Raw genomic sequence first — 15,746 nt, 5'->3', positions numbered from 1 at the left:
GTGAATTTTCTCATCACTGTTTCAGTTTGCCTCTTCTGGTGTTCTCTTGTATCTCACTCTAAGGTTTAGTTCAGGCCTCTTTCTACTCTTGTTCTTGGTAAATTTAATTTTTACCAAATAAAGGACTATGAGGAATAGCCTTAAAGGAAAGCTGGAGGGCTTACCACTCTCACTAGTGTATGAGATAAGTGAAGGTAACAAACTGGGTCCCCACTCAAGTTTTTGTTGCATCTTATCTGAGAAATCGTTGTAGCTGTTTTCGAAGACTTTTTGACATATCAGAGTTAAAGCAAATAATTTCTGAAAGAAAGCTTCCTGCAGAGTGACTGTGGGATGTTCCCTCTGGTTGGAGTGTGAAGTGCCTCCCTGTAAAAGAGGAGGAACAAGCACCGGTTTTGTTGATTGTCATGTAAACCTGAGCATCCATATGCTGCTTAAATTCTCTTCTCTTCCTTTGAAGGATCTTTCTTTCTTAAATTGTTTCCAGCTGTGCCTGTTCAGGAATGCAAATTTCCTGTAACAGTGTCTAGATAATCAAACAGTTCAGAAGGCAAATATTCATGTTTAACTGTTGGTAATAGAACAAAGAACAACACTGCAGACAGGAAGGCACTACTGAGCTCATTTGGAGCTATGTCATAGGCCTGGCTACTCAGTCACATCGGAAGTTGGGCAGTAGCTTCAGTGAGTGGGAATATTCTGACTGGAGATTTCCTTCCTATACTACTTGGGTTTTCTGTGGTGATTTAGAAGGAGTGAGAGTAACCTGACAGCTAAATTTTTTTTCAATTATAGTACTTTGAAAAGAATATGTGAAAAAAAGGAACCTTGGAAGCACAAGAAAAGAATACTGCCATATTTAAAAATTCCTCTCGTATAGGATGAGAAACTAAGATTCAGATATTTAATATATAAATCAGTGTTGTATAATGTATACTTTGCTTCATTCATATATAGCATCTTTTTTATTGTGTAATTGTAATTGTCAAACAGTAAGCCTAGACTGTAATGGGAAAAGAATGGTATTCCTGACATAGGAAGTAGATCTTGCAAGGAAATTATGGTATAGTTTTTTTTCTGAACAAATGTCATATGGAAAGGAGATTAAATTTCACTTACTTAGAATCATACTTAATTACTTACTACAACGCTAGCATGTTTAATGAGGTCTACTTATCTGAACACAAAGTGTTACATCTCCAATTGCATAATTTTAACCTATTGCATGTCTCACTTCATTTCTACACAAGCAGCCATTTATATAGTTCTTAAGACCCAAATTCTTGAAAGCTCAACTTCAAGCCACAGAACAAATGACAGGTATGTCTGCAGGATTAGTTTATGACATAACTTTTTGGATATTATTAGTCTAGATTATTATTCTGGATATCAAATGAAATAGGCCCATATATGAGGACAGTAGCTTTGATTTTAGAAGGATGACACCAACATACATCAAATCCTTAGGTTCTTCTTAAAGTAGGGCCTGCAAGTGAAGTGTTAAGAGCAAATCTGGTTGTGTCAGTTTCATTTCACATGGTGCAGTGAGATGGAGTCTGAAGTTGTTATCTCTGCACTTGAAGACTTGCTTGAGCTAAAACACCTTTGGAGAAGTATTTTTAAAATATTCATAGTTGCATAATCATTCTTTGGGACCCGTCTATCCAGGATCTATGTATTTAATTATTCTGTGATTAGTGTGATATATGTGTTCTGATAATATTCACTTAGAAAATTTCCATAGTTATTTCAAAGGTGAGAAGTGTGAACCAAGTGAGACAAGAGGGCATGGGCTAAGCTCTGTTAGGGGAGGTTTAGGTTAGATATTAGGAAAAAATTCTTTACAGAGTGGTGATCAGACATGGGAATGGGCTGCCCAGGGAGGTGGTGGATTCTCTGTCCCTGGAGGTTTCTAAAAAGAGACTGAATGTGGCACTCAGAGCCATGGTCTGGGAACCACAGGTAGTGGATTAAGGGTTGGACTTGATTATGTCAGAGGTCCTTTCCAACCCAGATGATTCTCTGATTCTGTAATCAAAGAATTTCAGAAACAGTTTTGATGGGAATTTATTCAGATAACTCTTGTTGACTTGAGCTTTTTTCCCCTTTGTTGAGCGTTCTTCCCCCTCTCTTCCTCTATAAATGCTTTCTGTAGCTGCTCTCTTTTGGCTTTAATAATAATAAACAGTAAAAATAGCAGTATTTATTAAAATATACACTATCATGCCTCCAAGAATATACACACATCCTGGGCTAGCTTGAAAAAATAAGTATAAAAGAAAACTAAGTTATGTGTCTTGAACATATATATTACATATAAAAAGTTATTGTGTGCTCAGCTGTTCAGTGTTTCCCTTGCAACAAAAACTGCCTTGAATTCTACTCAGAAGCTAGGTTGCTCTCTGAAACATGGGAATATTCTGAATGCTATAAAACAGAACAAAATTTAGTGTATTCAATTCGTTTGTGGTATTTAACCAAACCGATTACTGCATTGCTAATAACAGCTGAAGAAAAACTTCTTTAAAATGATTCAATATCTTTCAGGAATATTTGCTAATATAACCATACAAGCAGACTTTACTAATCTGTATGAACACTGGTAAAGTCACACACATTGTGCCTGGTAAAATCTAATGTAAAGCAAAGGATTTCTTCCCTCTATTCCTGACAACGTGCATGTGCAACCATTCAGTTACTTTATTTTAAAATGGCTTTTCAATTACATTCTAGTGCTGTAGGGGAAAGCCTTTTGACAAAGGCATGACATAAACCATTTATATTGCAGCTCCATCATAGTTCCCATAGCTAAACTAGACTGGACAGTTCATTAAAAATAAAAATTAATAGTACAAGGTTGCAGGGAAACAATAACAGATTATGACTGGCCTGTGGCAGCTCACTGAACTCATGTAGTGGAATAAAAATGATTCCCCTGTCTCATAAATGAAAGTTTGTTCCAAGGTTTTAGGAATAAGTCTATACTTCCATTCCTTTACAGGAAAAAGCTATACAGTTTCTTTTCTACAAAGGCAATATTTTGTAATTCCTGCATAAGATTAATATATATTCTTCCAGGATGGAAAGCACATATTTCATTATACTTTGAATGCATAATAAAAATAATATAAAAGAGGATAGAATAGAACATACTAAACAGCTACATCACATTAAAACCTAAACTTCTTGGAGATGGGCAGAGTCATGGTGGTAAAAAGTGAGGGTGGAGCCAGGACTTAATTCCATCTTTTCTTATCTAAGGTAGTAACTAGTCTAGAGCAGTCTAAAATTTCTATACTTCATTGTGCCAAAAATTAAAGTATTTGGGATTGAGTGGCATTGTTTTTAATTCCATTGCCACTGCTTGTGTAACATCATGTTATTTAGCTCTTGCTTAAGGTTGTTCTTAAAGGTGTAACCAAGTCCTAATGGCCTCTTTCTACATGTGACTGCATATTTTCCTAATTTCCTCAAGGTTTCATGGTTCTAATTTTCTGTATAATTCTGGTATGTATGACAAGTACGCAGACGTATATTTAATGTTGAAATCTGAGTTTTATTATAGCAGTGCTATAAATTCCTGTCTCAGAAGATATTTCAAAGAATATGAGCTCTGGGATGCATTAACTATTTCTTTTGGCCATTAGCCACAACCTTCTAATGAATTCAACAGAATAACAGTGGAGGCCAGAAAAGGGGAAGTCTGAGCCAATATAATGTTTGGAGTCAAATCCATGAGTGACCCTCCAGGGTATTCTCTGGCACTGCTTATGAACATGATTTTCTTTTACAAATAACAGCCTAAAATACTGAAAAATTGTGGTTCTGATATCTGATCCTCTTGTATTCTTACAGGTTTATACCTACTTTTACAAGAGTACTTGGATACTTGGCCTCCTATTCTCCCTTTTCTCTCCCCAAAATAGAAAAAACACATTATGTAACCTCAAAAGTCTGGTCACTCAGCAAGGCCTCCAGGCTATTTTGGCTTAGTTTCATGCTTTAAGCTATATTTTTTTGAACTGTGGCTGCACTGAGGCACAAATAACCAACCAATCAAAAGACTCCCTCGACCTCCCAAACTGTTTTCATACTTCCACTGCAGGCAACACATATGAGTCGCAGCATGTTGGAGAAAAGTCTATTTCTCATAATTTTTAAAGCAAATGTGCTTGCACAAACATTTAGCACTTATAAACGAGCTGTTCATTTCAAGCCTAGGTACTAGCAGCAAACTTCACTGCTGTGTTCTAGTTACAAGTCCAAAGGTACTGCTTCTCTTTTTGCTCCCTCTCTGCTCTGCATGAGACACAGGAGAGAGCAGCCCCATCACAGGGAACAGTCTTTCAGTGAATCACAATGACTGACTCCAAGGAAAGCTCAACAAAGAGTGTGTTGTTCTGTTTCACTCTAAAGCTAGTGACCCAGTGGCTGTTACTACTTTGCTGCTTGCAGGATAAGCAGAATAAGGCAATAGTTCTGTATTCTCAAAACCTTCCATCAAATGGATGATGCTTTTTCTCCTCATAGATCTGTAGTGATTTGACCTCCTTAAAACATTCTTCCATTTAAGAAATAGAAAGTTCAATTAAAGTTTTAAATGGGAAAAGATACCAGGAAGGAGTGGTGTTGTAATGACTTCTAAAAAAAAGTTTCAGAACCAGAGTTTGGTGCTCTATTGGCCCAGTCATTATCCAGGTTACTTCTGCTCCCCACATGTTGTTACCTCCTTTCAGCACAGGCTCAGTTTCTTTTCACAGGACCTCACACATGGCTGTCAACATTGTCTTTTGTTCAACTGAACTACTTTGCCTGTGACCCTTTTCCAGTGTATTGCATCCAATTTTCAGAGTAGGTTGCTTGAAGTCTCCATCAGTTTATTTATTATGCTGCAGCTTGTGGAGCTCATTTAGGCTAAAGGAAAAAATCTTAAATGTAAAGCCAAGAATGTACTGTTAACCTAAAGTCTTAGCAGTATAACTAAGTTTTTTAAGGCAATGTTTACCCTGACAGCAATTACATTTGAACAAGAAATATGTCTGTGTGTTCAGAAAGATGTTCCCTTTTCTTGGATGCATCCCCAGATCCAGTTCCTCCAGCTGGTGCCTGTCTGATTCTTTATTCTCTCTGACCGCTGGATTTCCAGGAAGTTATTTTTTATCGTAGGTGAAGCACAAATGCTTCCAAATTATTGCTTTTCCTTTTGCTCACTCTTGTGGTTTTTTGAGTTTAAAACATTGTCTTTTAGTCTTTGAACTGGCAAGAAAAAAATAGGGTTAGCATGGTAGAAGAGCACTATATCACTATCCTTGGATGTGACGTTATAAAGACACCATAAAGAAATTAAAATACTGATCAGTATGGTTTAGTCTTGGCAACTTTTTATTATTTGCCAAATAAATTCAAAGGGAAGAGGAAGATGGAAATGTTTAGCATTATACTCAATGAAAATCATACCCACTGAAGATTTACATAGGCTTTTTAATTAAAAACTCCAGATTCATTTTAATGTGCATAAAACCAGTGAGCATCAGTGTTGCATTTAAATTCTGTAAAGTCTAGGACACAAAACTAGACTAGAGAACGAGGTAGTTATGTCAGTCTCTTCTGAGAGTGGGGTGCTACTGGTTGCTTAGCAGGTGTATCATCAGCTTCCACAAATAATAGGGGAATCTTTAGTGAATTAAAAAAATCCTCAGCATTACATGATGTATAGTTAAAGTTACATATTTGGAAATTACTTGGAGCTGTGAAAGCCCCGTTTCTCTCTATCAGAGATGATAAAATCAAAGGAGATGAGAGGTATTTGTTCTGATGAATTGCCATACACTGAAACTTAATAGAACTATAGTAACCAGGTCTCCAAAGCCTCATGATGTATTTGTGCTTGCATGGAGAATGCCATTTCCTGCAATGCACTTGCTCATTACTCTTGGACTTCCGGTCATCTCCATCTTGTCTGCTTGCTACTTGCATCTACCCTGGTACTCTGGACTTCCAGTTCACTGTAGCTCTCTTGGGCTTAAACAGTATGATCTTTAAAAGCTTTCTGTTGACACAACTTCCATTTTCCTTCTCTGTACACTGCCAGGACTGTCAGCAGGCATTTTTGTTTGTTCCTTATTTCAACTGTCAAGTCAACATTTCATTTAAAAAAACTAGAGAGATCCAAAGTTTCTTAATATTTCATCTCCCTTCTAGTACCTGTAACACGTACCAATATATTTAGAAAGATTATGTTTGGTGACAGACTCTCTCATCTCTCTTTACACTAATAGTTCCTTTTCCAGAAAAAAACTTAATTACTCCAAGAGTAATTTATTTCATTACTATTATGGGAGACTTCAAGGGAAATTGGTTGGATTGAAATAGTGATATCACCCTGGCAACTTTTTTAGAGAACATTTTGGTAGAAAATATGCTGAATGTAAGGGTATGTTAATAAGAAGAAAATGCCTTGCCCTGTTCTTCTGACTGAAGCTTACAGATTTTTTATCTATATGTGTGTGTGTATATATATAAACAAAGAAGTATGGTAGTTGTTTTTGTTATTGTAATTGGCTTCTATTTTTCTTCTGTGAATATATAGTTTTTCCCTTGTGTGTCCCTTAAGGTGATTCCATCCATAGATTATACTGTTCTCAAACCAGCAGTCCTACAAAGTGTTAGTTTTTGCTCTTTCTTTTTCACAAGCTCATTTTTAAGTAACACTCTAATGGTCTTTGTTGGGGAGAAAACTATGTTATTAGTTTGGAAGCTAAAGCTTTACCTGACAGGGCATGTGTCCATTCACACTCAAGTATCTTTATACATTTCCATTGGTTAAAAAAATACATGAGCAATCTAAGATGTAGGAACCTAAGGTTGGTGATTTAAGATGCAGACATATGCCACAATTCCTGATTATTGCACTCTTAAGGTCAAGACTGGTCCTTGACATCAGCAAATGGTGGCAAAAGGTAGAGTATTTGTATCTCCAAGGCATATAATGAACTTCCAGAAAATAACTAACTAGAGCTGATTCTATAACTTCAACCATTAAATAAAATCTCATTTTTACCCATTTCTCATGACCAGCTTTCTGTGCAACATCTGCTTCTGAAGCTAAGGCATTTATGCAAGAACAGGCATAGGTTTAAGGTATTTAACTTTTGCTGCTTCTGTCTGATATCATGGTGCCAAATATTCCATGCAGTAAGGCACTACCTTAAAACCATTGTTGTTAGTGGTTTTTATCCAAAGAAGAGAAATGAAGTGTTTTGATGCAATCAGCTTTAATTATATATCAGAATTAGTGCCTATCCATAATCTCTAGATGTATTGGCATCTCATATAATCAGTTAAAAATATGTAATGAACAGGTTTAGCTCAAAATGAATTATGTTCATGCAAAAATACTGAAACAAATTTTAACTACAAGCTGACAAGCCTGTGTCTCTTTTTGTGCTACTTAGGTCCCTAGCATCTCATTGCATCACCTTAGCACCCCTTGTTGCATTTTTGGTTTTGCTTTTTAATAGTGGGAATTATGTCTTAGCCCTTAAAACTTCAGAACACTGAAAATACAGATAGTTCTGATTTGTGCTCAGAGCAGCTCAGGCTGCATAGGAAGCCAAAGGGAAGGTTTTATCTAATGATTGTGGTGTTTTCTTTGTGTTTGTTTTTTATATTAAATATTCTGTGGTGAATACCTACAACAAGAAATCTTAGAAGATATCCAGATATTGTTGCAATTATAATCTTGTGATTTAAAGGATTGTAAATAATTATTTAAATTTTCAGTTTTGGTTGTTTCAGCTGCAGCCTCCCACTAGCTACATAAACAGTGATGGTCTCCCTCATTATTAAGATTCTGGTGTTACTATCTCATGCTATCTAGCCAATAAAAATCTTTTCACAGACAGGCTCTGCCTATGAAAAAATATTGATTAATTTTTCATTCAAAAAATCTCAAAGTGGTTTTTAAGCTTGTTATGGAAGAAATTTCACTAAACTGGGGCAGTTAAGCAAACTATGAAAAAGAACCTTATATGTACCTAGACGAAGAATCTGCACTCTTTCCTCTGTGGCTCCAAGGAAGCTGTAAAAAGCATGAGACTCTTTGATTACAAATTTAGTTCTCACCTTTCATTAATAAATATAGTTGAAAAAGAAAGCAGCTCTTAGTAATTCACTAACTTGTCAAGTTTTATAGAGAAGTGTTACAGAGAATCTGATTATGTGAACCTCTCTAAATGAGAGTCACAATGATTGCCAGAGTCAGATTGCTGTCAGGGTGGTTTGCATGTGCTTCTGAAGTGGCATCAGAAACTTTCCTACTTGAGGGAGACACTTTGAAGTGGACCAGAGGATTGAGTGGTGTAGAAGAAATATATTCACAGTGGAAAAAATACTTTTTAGAGGAATCCCCTGTTCATATAAAGACCACCCAAGATGCTGTAATAGTTTCGCATTCAGCAGCACTGCTGAAGCTGCCTCTAGAAATGAAGCTCTGCAATCCCACAGATTCAGTTTAGATTTCTGATTGCATGGAGGCTGCCAGCTCTTCAGCAAGAGAACAGAAATGGACTGCTTGTTGGAACTCCTCCTGCTTTGCTTTGGTAGCTGAATAGGCACGTTAGTAGTTTTTGATAGATTTTCAGTTATCACTCTTTAATCTTGACTTTCTGTCTCATTTTTGGCATAAATAATAATAATAAAAAAAAAAAAAAAAAAAAAAAAAAAAAGAACACCAAGCACAGCACAAGTGTAATTAGCAATTCATATGTATAAATTCTTAGAGAAAAAATATTCAGGGCTTTCTTAGCATGTAAGTACAGTGTTAGTAGTTGGAAGTAAGTTGCTTTCAGTTGTCATTTATTTCCTCCCCAGGGTATCATTTGCAGCATCTTATTCAGTAGCAAACTGTATTGAAACTGGCATGGGCATAGGCTGCAGCTATATTGGCCTTTGAGTACAGAGGAAATTATGAGAATTCCAGTTTGTCTGAGATGTGCAAGAACATGATTACTATTAAAATAAACTCCACCAAGAGCTTAGTCATTACTTCAAATGACTCTATCAATCATCATGTTCTTTAATACGACTACCTTTCTTATGCTAGTTGTTTTCCTGTAGAGTTTATGCTTAAAAACAGACAGCCTCTGTCACATTTATCTTAGATGGATCTCCCTAGGGCAGCAAGTAAATGTAAAACACTGTTTACAGCCATTTTTCATTTCCCAAGCCTTTTAATATCACTCTCTCAGGCTTATTTCTATGTCGTTCACTTCATAACATACTAAGTTGTCTTCCCACTTTCTAGTGCTTTGTATGAACTGCACCAAATGGCAATTTCACTCTTCTTGAATGAGTTCAAATTAAATCAAAGCCTGGTGAAAATACTTGCCTTCCATGATGCTTTCAGAGGTGAATACTGAAGTATATATCACATTATACTGGTCAGGAGGTTATTTTTCTTCATCTTTCTTGCAGAATGACTTTTATTTTCAAAGAGCCATCATTTAATGGCTTTGTCTATGGTTTTCTAATGCTAAGTCTTAGAGCTGGTACAGGAAAATGTAGTTATATTTCAATAACTATTATTTGGAGCAGCTGTGGATTATTGGCTTTACACATCTCACTAATCCAATACAGTGTTATAAAACATAATTTAAAAATGCAAAGGATTAAGATTTCCTTTCATAGAATTCTACAGAACTCAAAATAGGTTTCTACAAAATTTATTTAGCTCTTTTTAAGCTAAATTCTATTGCTAAAGATGAAAATTGCCAGTTCTGTAAAGATTTTATTTATGTAGTTAGTACATACAAATCTTGCCATGACCTAGAATCCCTCTGTAGCAGGATACCCCTAGAATCATGGCTGTTTACACAGATATATAAAATTAAGTATATACTTAGCTCTGCAGAGCTGCAACATCAGATTATAATCCTATACAATTGCCTCCTGCTCCCATGCCAAGCAGCAGTTTATGAATGGGAAGACTGTGAGGTTCTCCTTATCCAGCAAAGTAACTACAAGAATTTATTTCTCAGCTATCTTTAAATATGAAACGTTTCCTTTTCTGGACTCAATACTTTTGTCTTATAAGACTAATTATGTTTTGTGAATGACACAAAAGTCTTTATATCATTTTTCATTCAGATAAGAGTTATTTGCTGTTCACTCCAGTGAGACCTGAATTATGCTTCAACGTGAAGAGAGATTCAGAGTTTCATCAGGGCTCTTGGGGAGTTAGTTGCTCACAGTCATTTTTAGAATTACACACTGGGAAAAATGAGATTTGCCAGTTCCATATACAGCCTGAAAATTGTTTCCTGTATCAGAGATCAGAGCTCTTGTCATTTAAACAAAGCATTTTACATTAGACTGCTGCATATTAGCCTTTAATGCTTGATTCCCAGTGGATACATACACATAAACATGACTAGTCTCATGGGGTTACTCACATTCAAAAAGTCCATTTTCTGGATGTGGAGTCCTTCAGTTTTTAAAATTTTCATATTTCATATGTGTTGAGTGAGGGCTGTGGTCCTGGCATTTAGAGAGAGAACAGAGTTCTGCATCCCAGTGCTCTCCTGGGAGAAGGGTTTCATTTGAGGAAGCAAAAATACATCTCCTAATGGGATCACTTCCTGGCTGGAAAGACAGGCATAAAGCTGCAGTGCAGGTGAAAGTTTAAAAAGCCAAATATTGTCTCATCCTCCAGTTCATCTTGTTCCATTTAGAGCAGACCATGCAAATGATGCTACATGACAGTTGCACATTGCTCCACTCTGCACAAGAGCAGTCCCGTCAAGGACCACTCTAGTTCCAGTAGAAGAATGCAATCATCCTAATTCTAGTCTTGCTCAGATTTAGGGTACCTGTAATCTCACCAGAAGTTTGGCATTTTTCAGGACTAAAGGATTTCTTTTAGGAAAGAGATGTGTGCTGCAAAGTTGAAGTGTTGCATAACATTATTTCTCGTAAATAAAATGTCTTCTTTTCCACAAGTATGTTTTACAGTGAGTCTCAGGTAAAAACTGTTCAAGGATTTCTCTGCTAATGCCAAACAGCTTAAAATGCAAAAGTAATTGAGAAAATTAAGATAAATGTGGAAGGTACTGATTCTCAGTATTTTATCTTATTTATTAAACAAACGAGACCAGGATATTTGTATACATTTCTGCACTGTTTACTTGAAATTAGGAAACGAGAAAAGAAAGTTTTGTGGAACTGGAAAATATTAAATTAAAACCAAGTGTTAGGATATCAAGGTATGTGAAGCTCATTGGTCAGGGCTGAATAGCTTTCTGCAGCAAGAACTAATACTCTCGTATTACCTTATATGAATTTCCTGGAAATACTTAGGCATCAGCTATCTGAATACAGCAGTCTACAAGAAGACAAAAATATTTGCCAGCCTGAACTGCTACATTCACACTGCTGTGCATACATTCACCAATGGAAATGAGTAATGAAACAGTTGTGCACAGAACTATTCTGCATCTCTCAATTCATGTATTTTATTAAAAACTTCTAAACTAGTTAAACTCATTATATGCCCTAAAGATTAAACCAGTATGGGCTCAGTGGGACACAACTGAGTATTTGGTGTGGAAATCTTCTTCCTGCTCTTTTTCTATGTGAAGTGCTCATTTTTCATGACCTGTATAACATTATTCAAAGAGGAAAGTCTCTTAGCCAACCATTCAAGTTAAACCAAGGCAGATGAGCTCTGAAACTGCTCAGAACAACCCTATCAAGAAAGCAGAAAAATGCCCAGATCCTCGCTAGCTTTCTAATCCTGATCCCCCAGGGGAGAGGTCCCTGCAAATTTGGGTGCACTGCCCGGCCATGGTCCCTTCTTGCCTCCATGGGCAGCAGAGTGCTCAGCCAGATGTCCCCATTGCTCCATCCTTATGCCCAAAACTCAGGCACTATTAACTCCAGAGCTAATATGAGCCTTTTTTTTCATTTAAAAACTCTTTCCTTGTCTGATTCTAAAATTTTTGTGAAATAAATAATTTGTCTTTTCAGCTAATTCTAATTACAGCTAAAATCTCATTTGGATTGAGAGTTTGCTATATTTACTTGATACTTCTGCAAAACATTTCAGAACTTAATCATCCATTATTATATTGCTACACTGTGCCCTTGACTGCTTTCTGCCAAGTGTATTCCTGAGAACAATTGCAATTCTAATGTGTCATCCAGAAGTTATGGCCTAGAGAAATCAGAAAAATTGTTTAGTCTATTATAATTTGGCATATGGTCATTTAATAGCGTACAGGAAGTCAGCATGAATGTTTGGGATTATTTTTGCTATAAATAAAATGGACAAAATTCTGAGTTGGCTAGAATTTACTTCCACGTCTGGTCTCGTAATTAAAATAATCTTTGCTGGCTCTTTATTTTTGTCAATCAGTCATCTATAAGCAGTCATCCAGATTTGTGTGTGAAGTTTTGTAGTGCAGACTGACTTTTTAGAGTAGGGATGACCCCATAACCCCACCCTCTGCTGTGCTGCATGCTGAGTCTCTGCACTTTGTGGTCTCTGAGGACGAGGGTGTCCAAGAAGGGTGGAGCTGATGTGTTGTGGAGCAGTCAAGACCCTGGTTCTACTCCATGTCTGTGGGCCTGGTTGTATCATTTTTTCATGTTTATGGTAGGCGTGTTGTTAATTAGTTGAATAGCATATTTGCATAAGGAATATTGGTGGATTTTATTTTCTAACAATAGAAGAATAGAGTCTTTTGTTGGAATTGAGATTTATTAGCTTTTTATCTTGTTATTTCCAGAACTAAGTAGAACTGCAAGTACAAAACGTAGACACACTGTCTGTAGAGCTAAGAGTGCCCTAGAGGCATGTTCTCACAATTATTTAGGGAGATATTCTATTTCCATGCAAACATTGTCTGTATACATTTTTCAGAGTGCAGACTGTTGTTTAGGTCTTGTTTTAACATTTCTCAGTCCTGAATACCTTGACTGATCAACTTACATGGGCAGCATTTGGAAATCTCATTGCATCCATGTGCTTCTCTGATGTGATTCAATATTTGTGATTGTTGGTAAACTCTTGTTTTCCTTTTATCCCTGACAGAACTATTATTCAGTACTGAAATTGGCAACATTTTCTTGTATGCAGTTAAAATATGTTAATGAAATTCTTCCTTTTGAGAAAAAGGACACCTTACGAAGCAAATTTTTTTTACAGCTTGCTTAGGAAAACTTAGTATTTCAGAATGATATCTGGTTCAGTTCTAATCAACTGGTAAAAATTGGGATGTTGCAGTTTGGCCAATTGCCCTCTGAGATTTGCTGTGCTGGAGCTGAGTAATGTAATCTATGTGCAGAAATAACTGTAATGTTGAGGGTATCTCTAAGATTGTGATTTTTTAAAAGAAGACCAGAAGCATTTGCAGCGAATGATTGTGTCAGTTCCCTATCTGTGTGGTGCTGTGCAGTGTCTGAATCCAAGTGCTGCATGCAGAGAATTTGCAGACACTCATCAGAGCAACAGCCCAGTCAGCTGCAGCAATCCCTGTCCTTAGATCTGTATTCCATGCTCACAGGATTATCAGGTATTTTTCCACAAGAGAAAAGGAACTGCTTTATAAATTTTGCCATATTTTCTGCCTGGCGAAGTTGGAAACTGTAGCCCTACAGCAGCTGAGTTAATTTTAAGATGTTTTAAAGATTTTAAGTAGATTGATCTGAAAAGAGGAGAAGTAAACCAGATATCTTTCTTGTTACTAATACTGCTTTGGTTTTAATCATGTTTATTTAGGTGTAAATCAAAACAGAAGCAATTACCATAAAGAGCTTAGTGATTTATTTTTCACTAGTCCAAGTAGTGGATGAGTGATGCTATTTTTTTCTTACCCTGTAGCCTTATTGCTTCCTTTCTCTACATGTATGTGCAGAAGATAGAAAGGTAGCAAGCTATTACTGTTTTAAATCCTTTTTAGTAAATTAAGCATGGTGTGCAATTAATGTTTCGTTTCCAGCACTTCACACTTGAGTATCTGATAACAAGCAGCATATGTATCAGTTTGGCTCTTCCACTATTGTTAAACATGTTTGTAAAGTGCTCATTGATTTACATAGTAGTGTTGAGAACTTTGGGAATAACGGTTGTATTTGTATACTTATTTTCATTGTTGAAATTATTATGTGTTGTTAATGAAGAATAATTATCAGTCAGTTTAATTTTCAAATGCTCCAAGAATCTACTAACTTATGCAGTTAAGTGGTTTTGTTGTTTGGTTTTGGTTTGGTTTGGTTTTTTCACAGTGGGTTTAAAAATGCCCCCCTGTCTAGGAGTACCTTCCTATTTCATTTCTGTTTGGAGCACACAGGCCCTCCTTAGCAGTCCAAGAGCCCAAGCACTTCTAACTGCTGCCCATGAGTACAATGCTATAGATCCCTATGGCAAGTCTACTTGTAGCCCAATTAGTGTAATTAGCTATCCTGGGCATGGCATTGAAGATTCTGTGCCTCAAAAGACACTCCTTAGCAAAGTGCATCTGTAATGGCAGCATCACTGATTAACTGAGTGCAATCATGATGTGAGCTGAACCGGCCTTAATATGCAAAACCGAGTTACATCTCTACACTCCTGTAGGTAAAGCAGCCAAAATGTCCTGCGTACTGTGGGCTTAAATTTACACCTGCCACAAGGAAGTAAATCCAGAGGCTTTTACTGAACAGGACAGAAGAACTCATTTTATTCTGAGTAGAGAATTGGACAGCTTGTATTTAAAGACTTATTATGGTCTGATGAAGCTAAATGATTAGGAAGCTTGGCAAGTAAATACTGGGTTTTATTTTTTTATATGCAAAAGTAGAGGAGGAAATGGTTTTTTCCTTTTAGGCATAACTATAATCATAGAAAACCACTACTTAACTACTACTACTACTTTAACTAGTGCTAAATCTCAATTTTTGGGTCTTGAAGTCCTGCCTTATTTTTACCCCTCTATACAATGCACATATGAAATAAGATCTAAAAACACAAACCTAGTGCTCCACATTTCACACATACACATCAGATCAAAAACATTTTTCTGACTTAAACAGTAGAGATTGTTTTCTTTTTCATGTCTTCCATGCTGGTACGTGTCACCTGTAATGTGACATCATATGTGACATCATATAACAACAGTAGAAAATGAAACAGATACACCAAATGTTCTGCTTAACATGTGTGCTTAAGAAAGCTCGATTAAATTTGCATCTCTATGTGTAACCTTGATTTAATTCATTATGCAGGAACCATTGTGTTGTAATTGAGATTATTTAAATTTTCAATAAATTAAAAATAAGCACATCTTTTTTGAGGGGAAAAAAATCATTTCTTATTTATGAAATGCTTATTTATAAGCCCTGTCTGTCAGTGTTGTGTGGTTTTATGTAACTGTACAAAAGGACAGGGACATCAGTGCTCAGGACAGGAGAAAATCATAAAACATGAGTGGGTGGTACTAGTGAGATTATATGTTGCTGGAGTTACAGAATGTGCTGTAGGTTCAACCTTTTCCCTATAGTCACAATTAGTCTGCTACAAAAGATGGCAGCATATATTTATACACATGCCTGTTTATAACACTGAGAGTTTTATTAGTATCTTGTGGAAGAGTAAAGTGATTTACACTTAAAGCTGAAACAAACATTGCAGGGACCTTGTGTAAAAATGGTCTGTTCTGTAAAGACTGAAGGAGAATATATTGGAAACCCCGGAGATAATTCGAAGTGTC

The 15,746-nt window shown here is 36.3% G+C and overlaps 1 protein-coding gene across 1 annotated transcript in view; it reads left to right on the top strand.

Annotated features, from left to right (window-relative positions):
- The window catches only part of CDH11 (cadherin 11), a 76,034-nt gene that overhangs the window by 39,841 nt on the left and 20,447 nt on the right, over positions 1-15,746 (top strand). The gene's annotated exons all lie outside the window — the stretch shown is intronic.

Source organism: Heliangelus exortis, chromosome 13, assembly GCF_036169615.1.
Source record: "Heliangelus exortis chromosome 13, bHelExo1.hap1, whole genome shotgun sequence".
Lineage (NCBI taxonomy): Eukaryota > Metazoa > Chordata > Aves > Apodiformes > Trochilidae > Heliangelus > Heliangelus exortis.
Note: the sequence above shows the minus strand (reverse complement) of the source record. Positions and strands in the feature narration are given on the sequence as shown.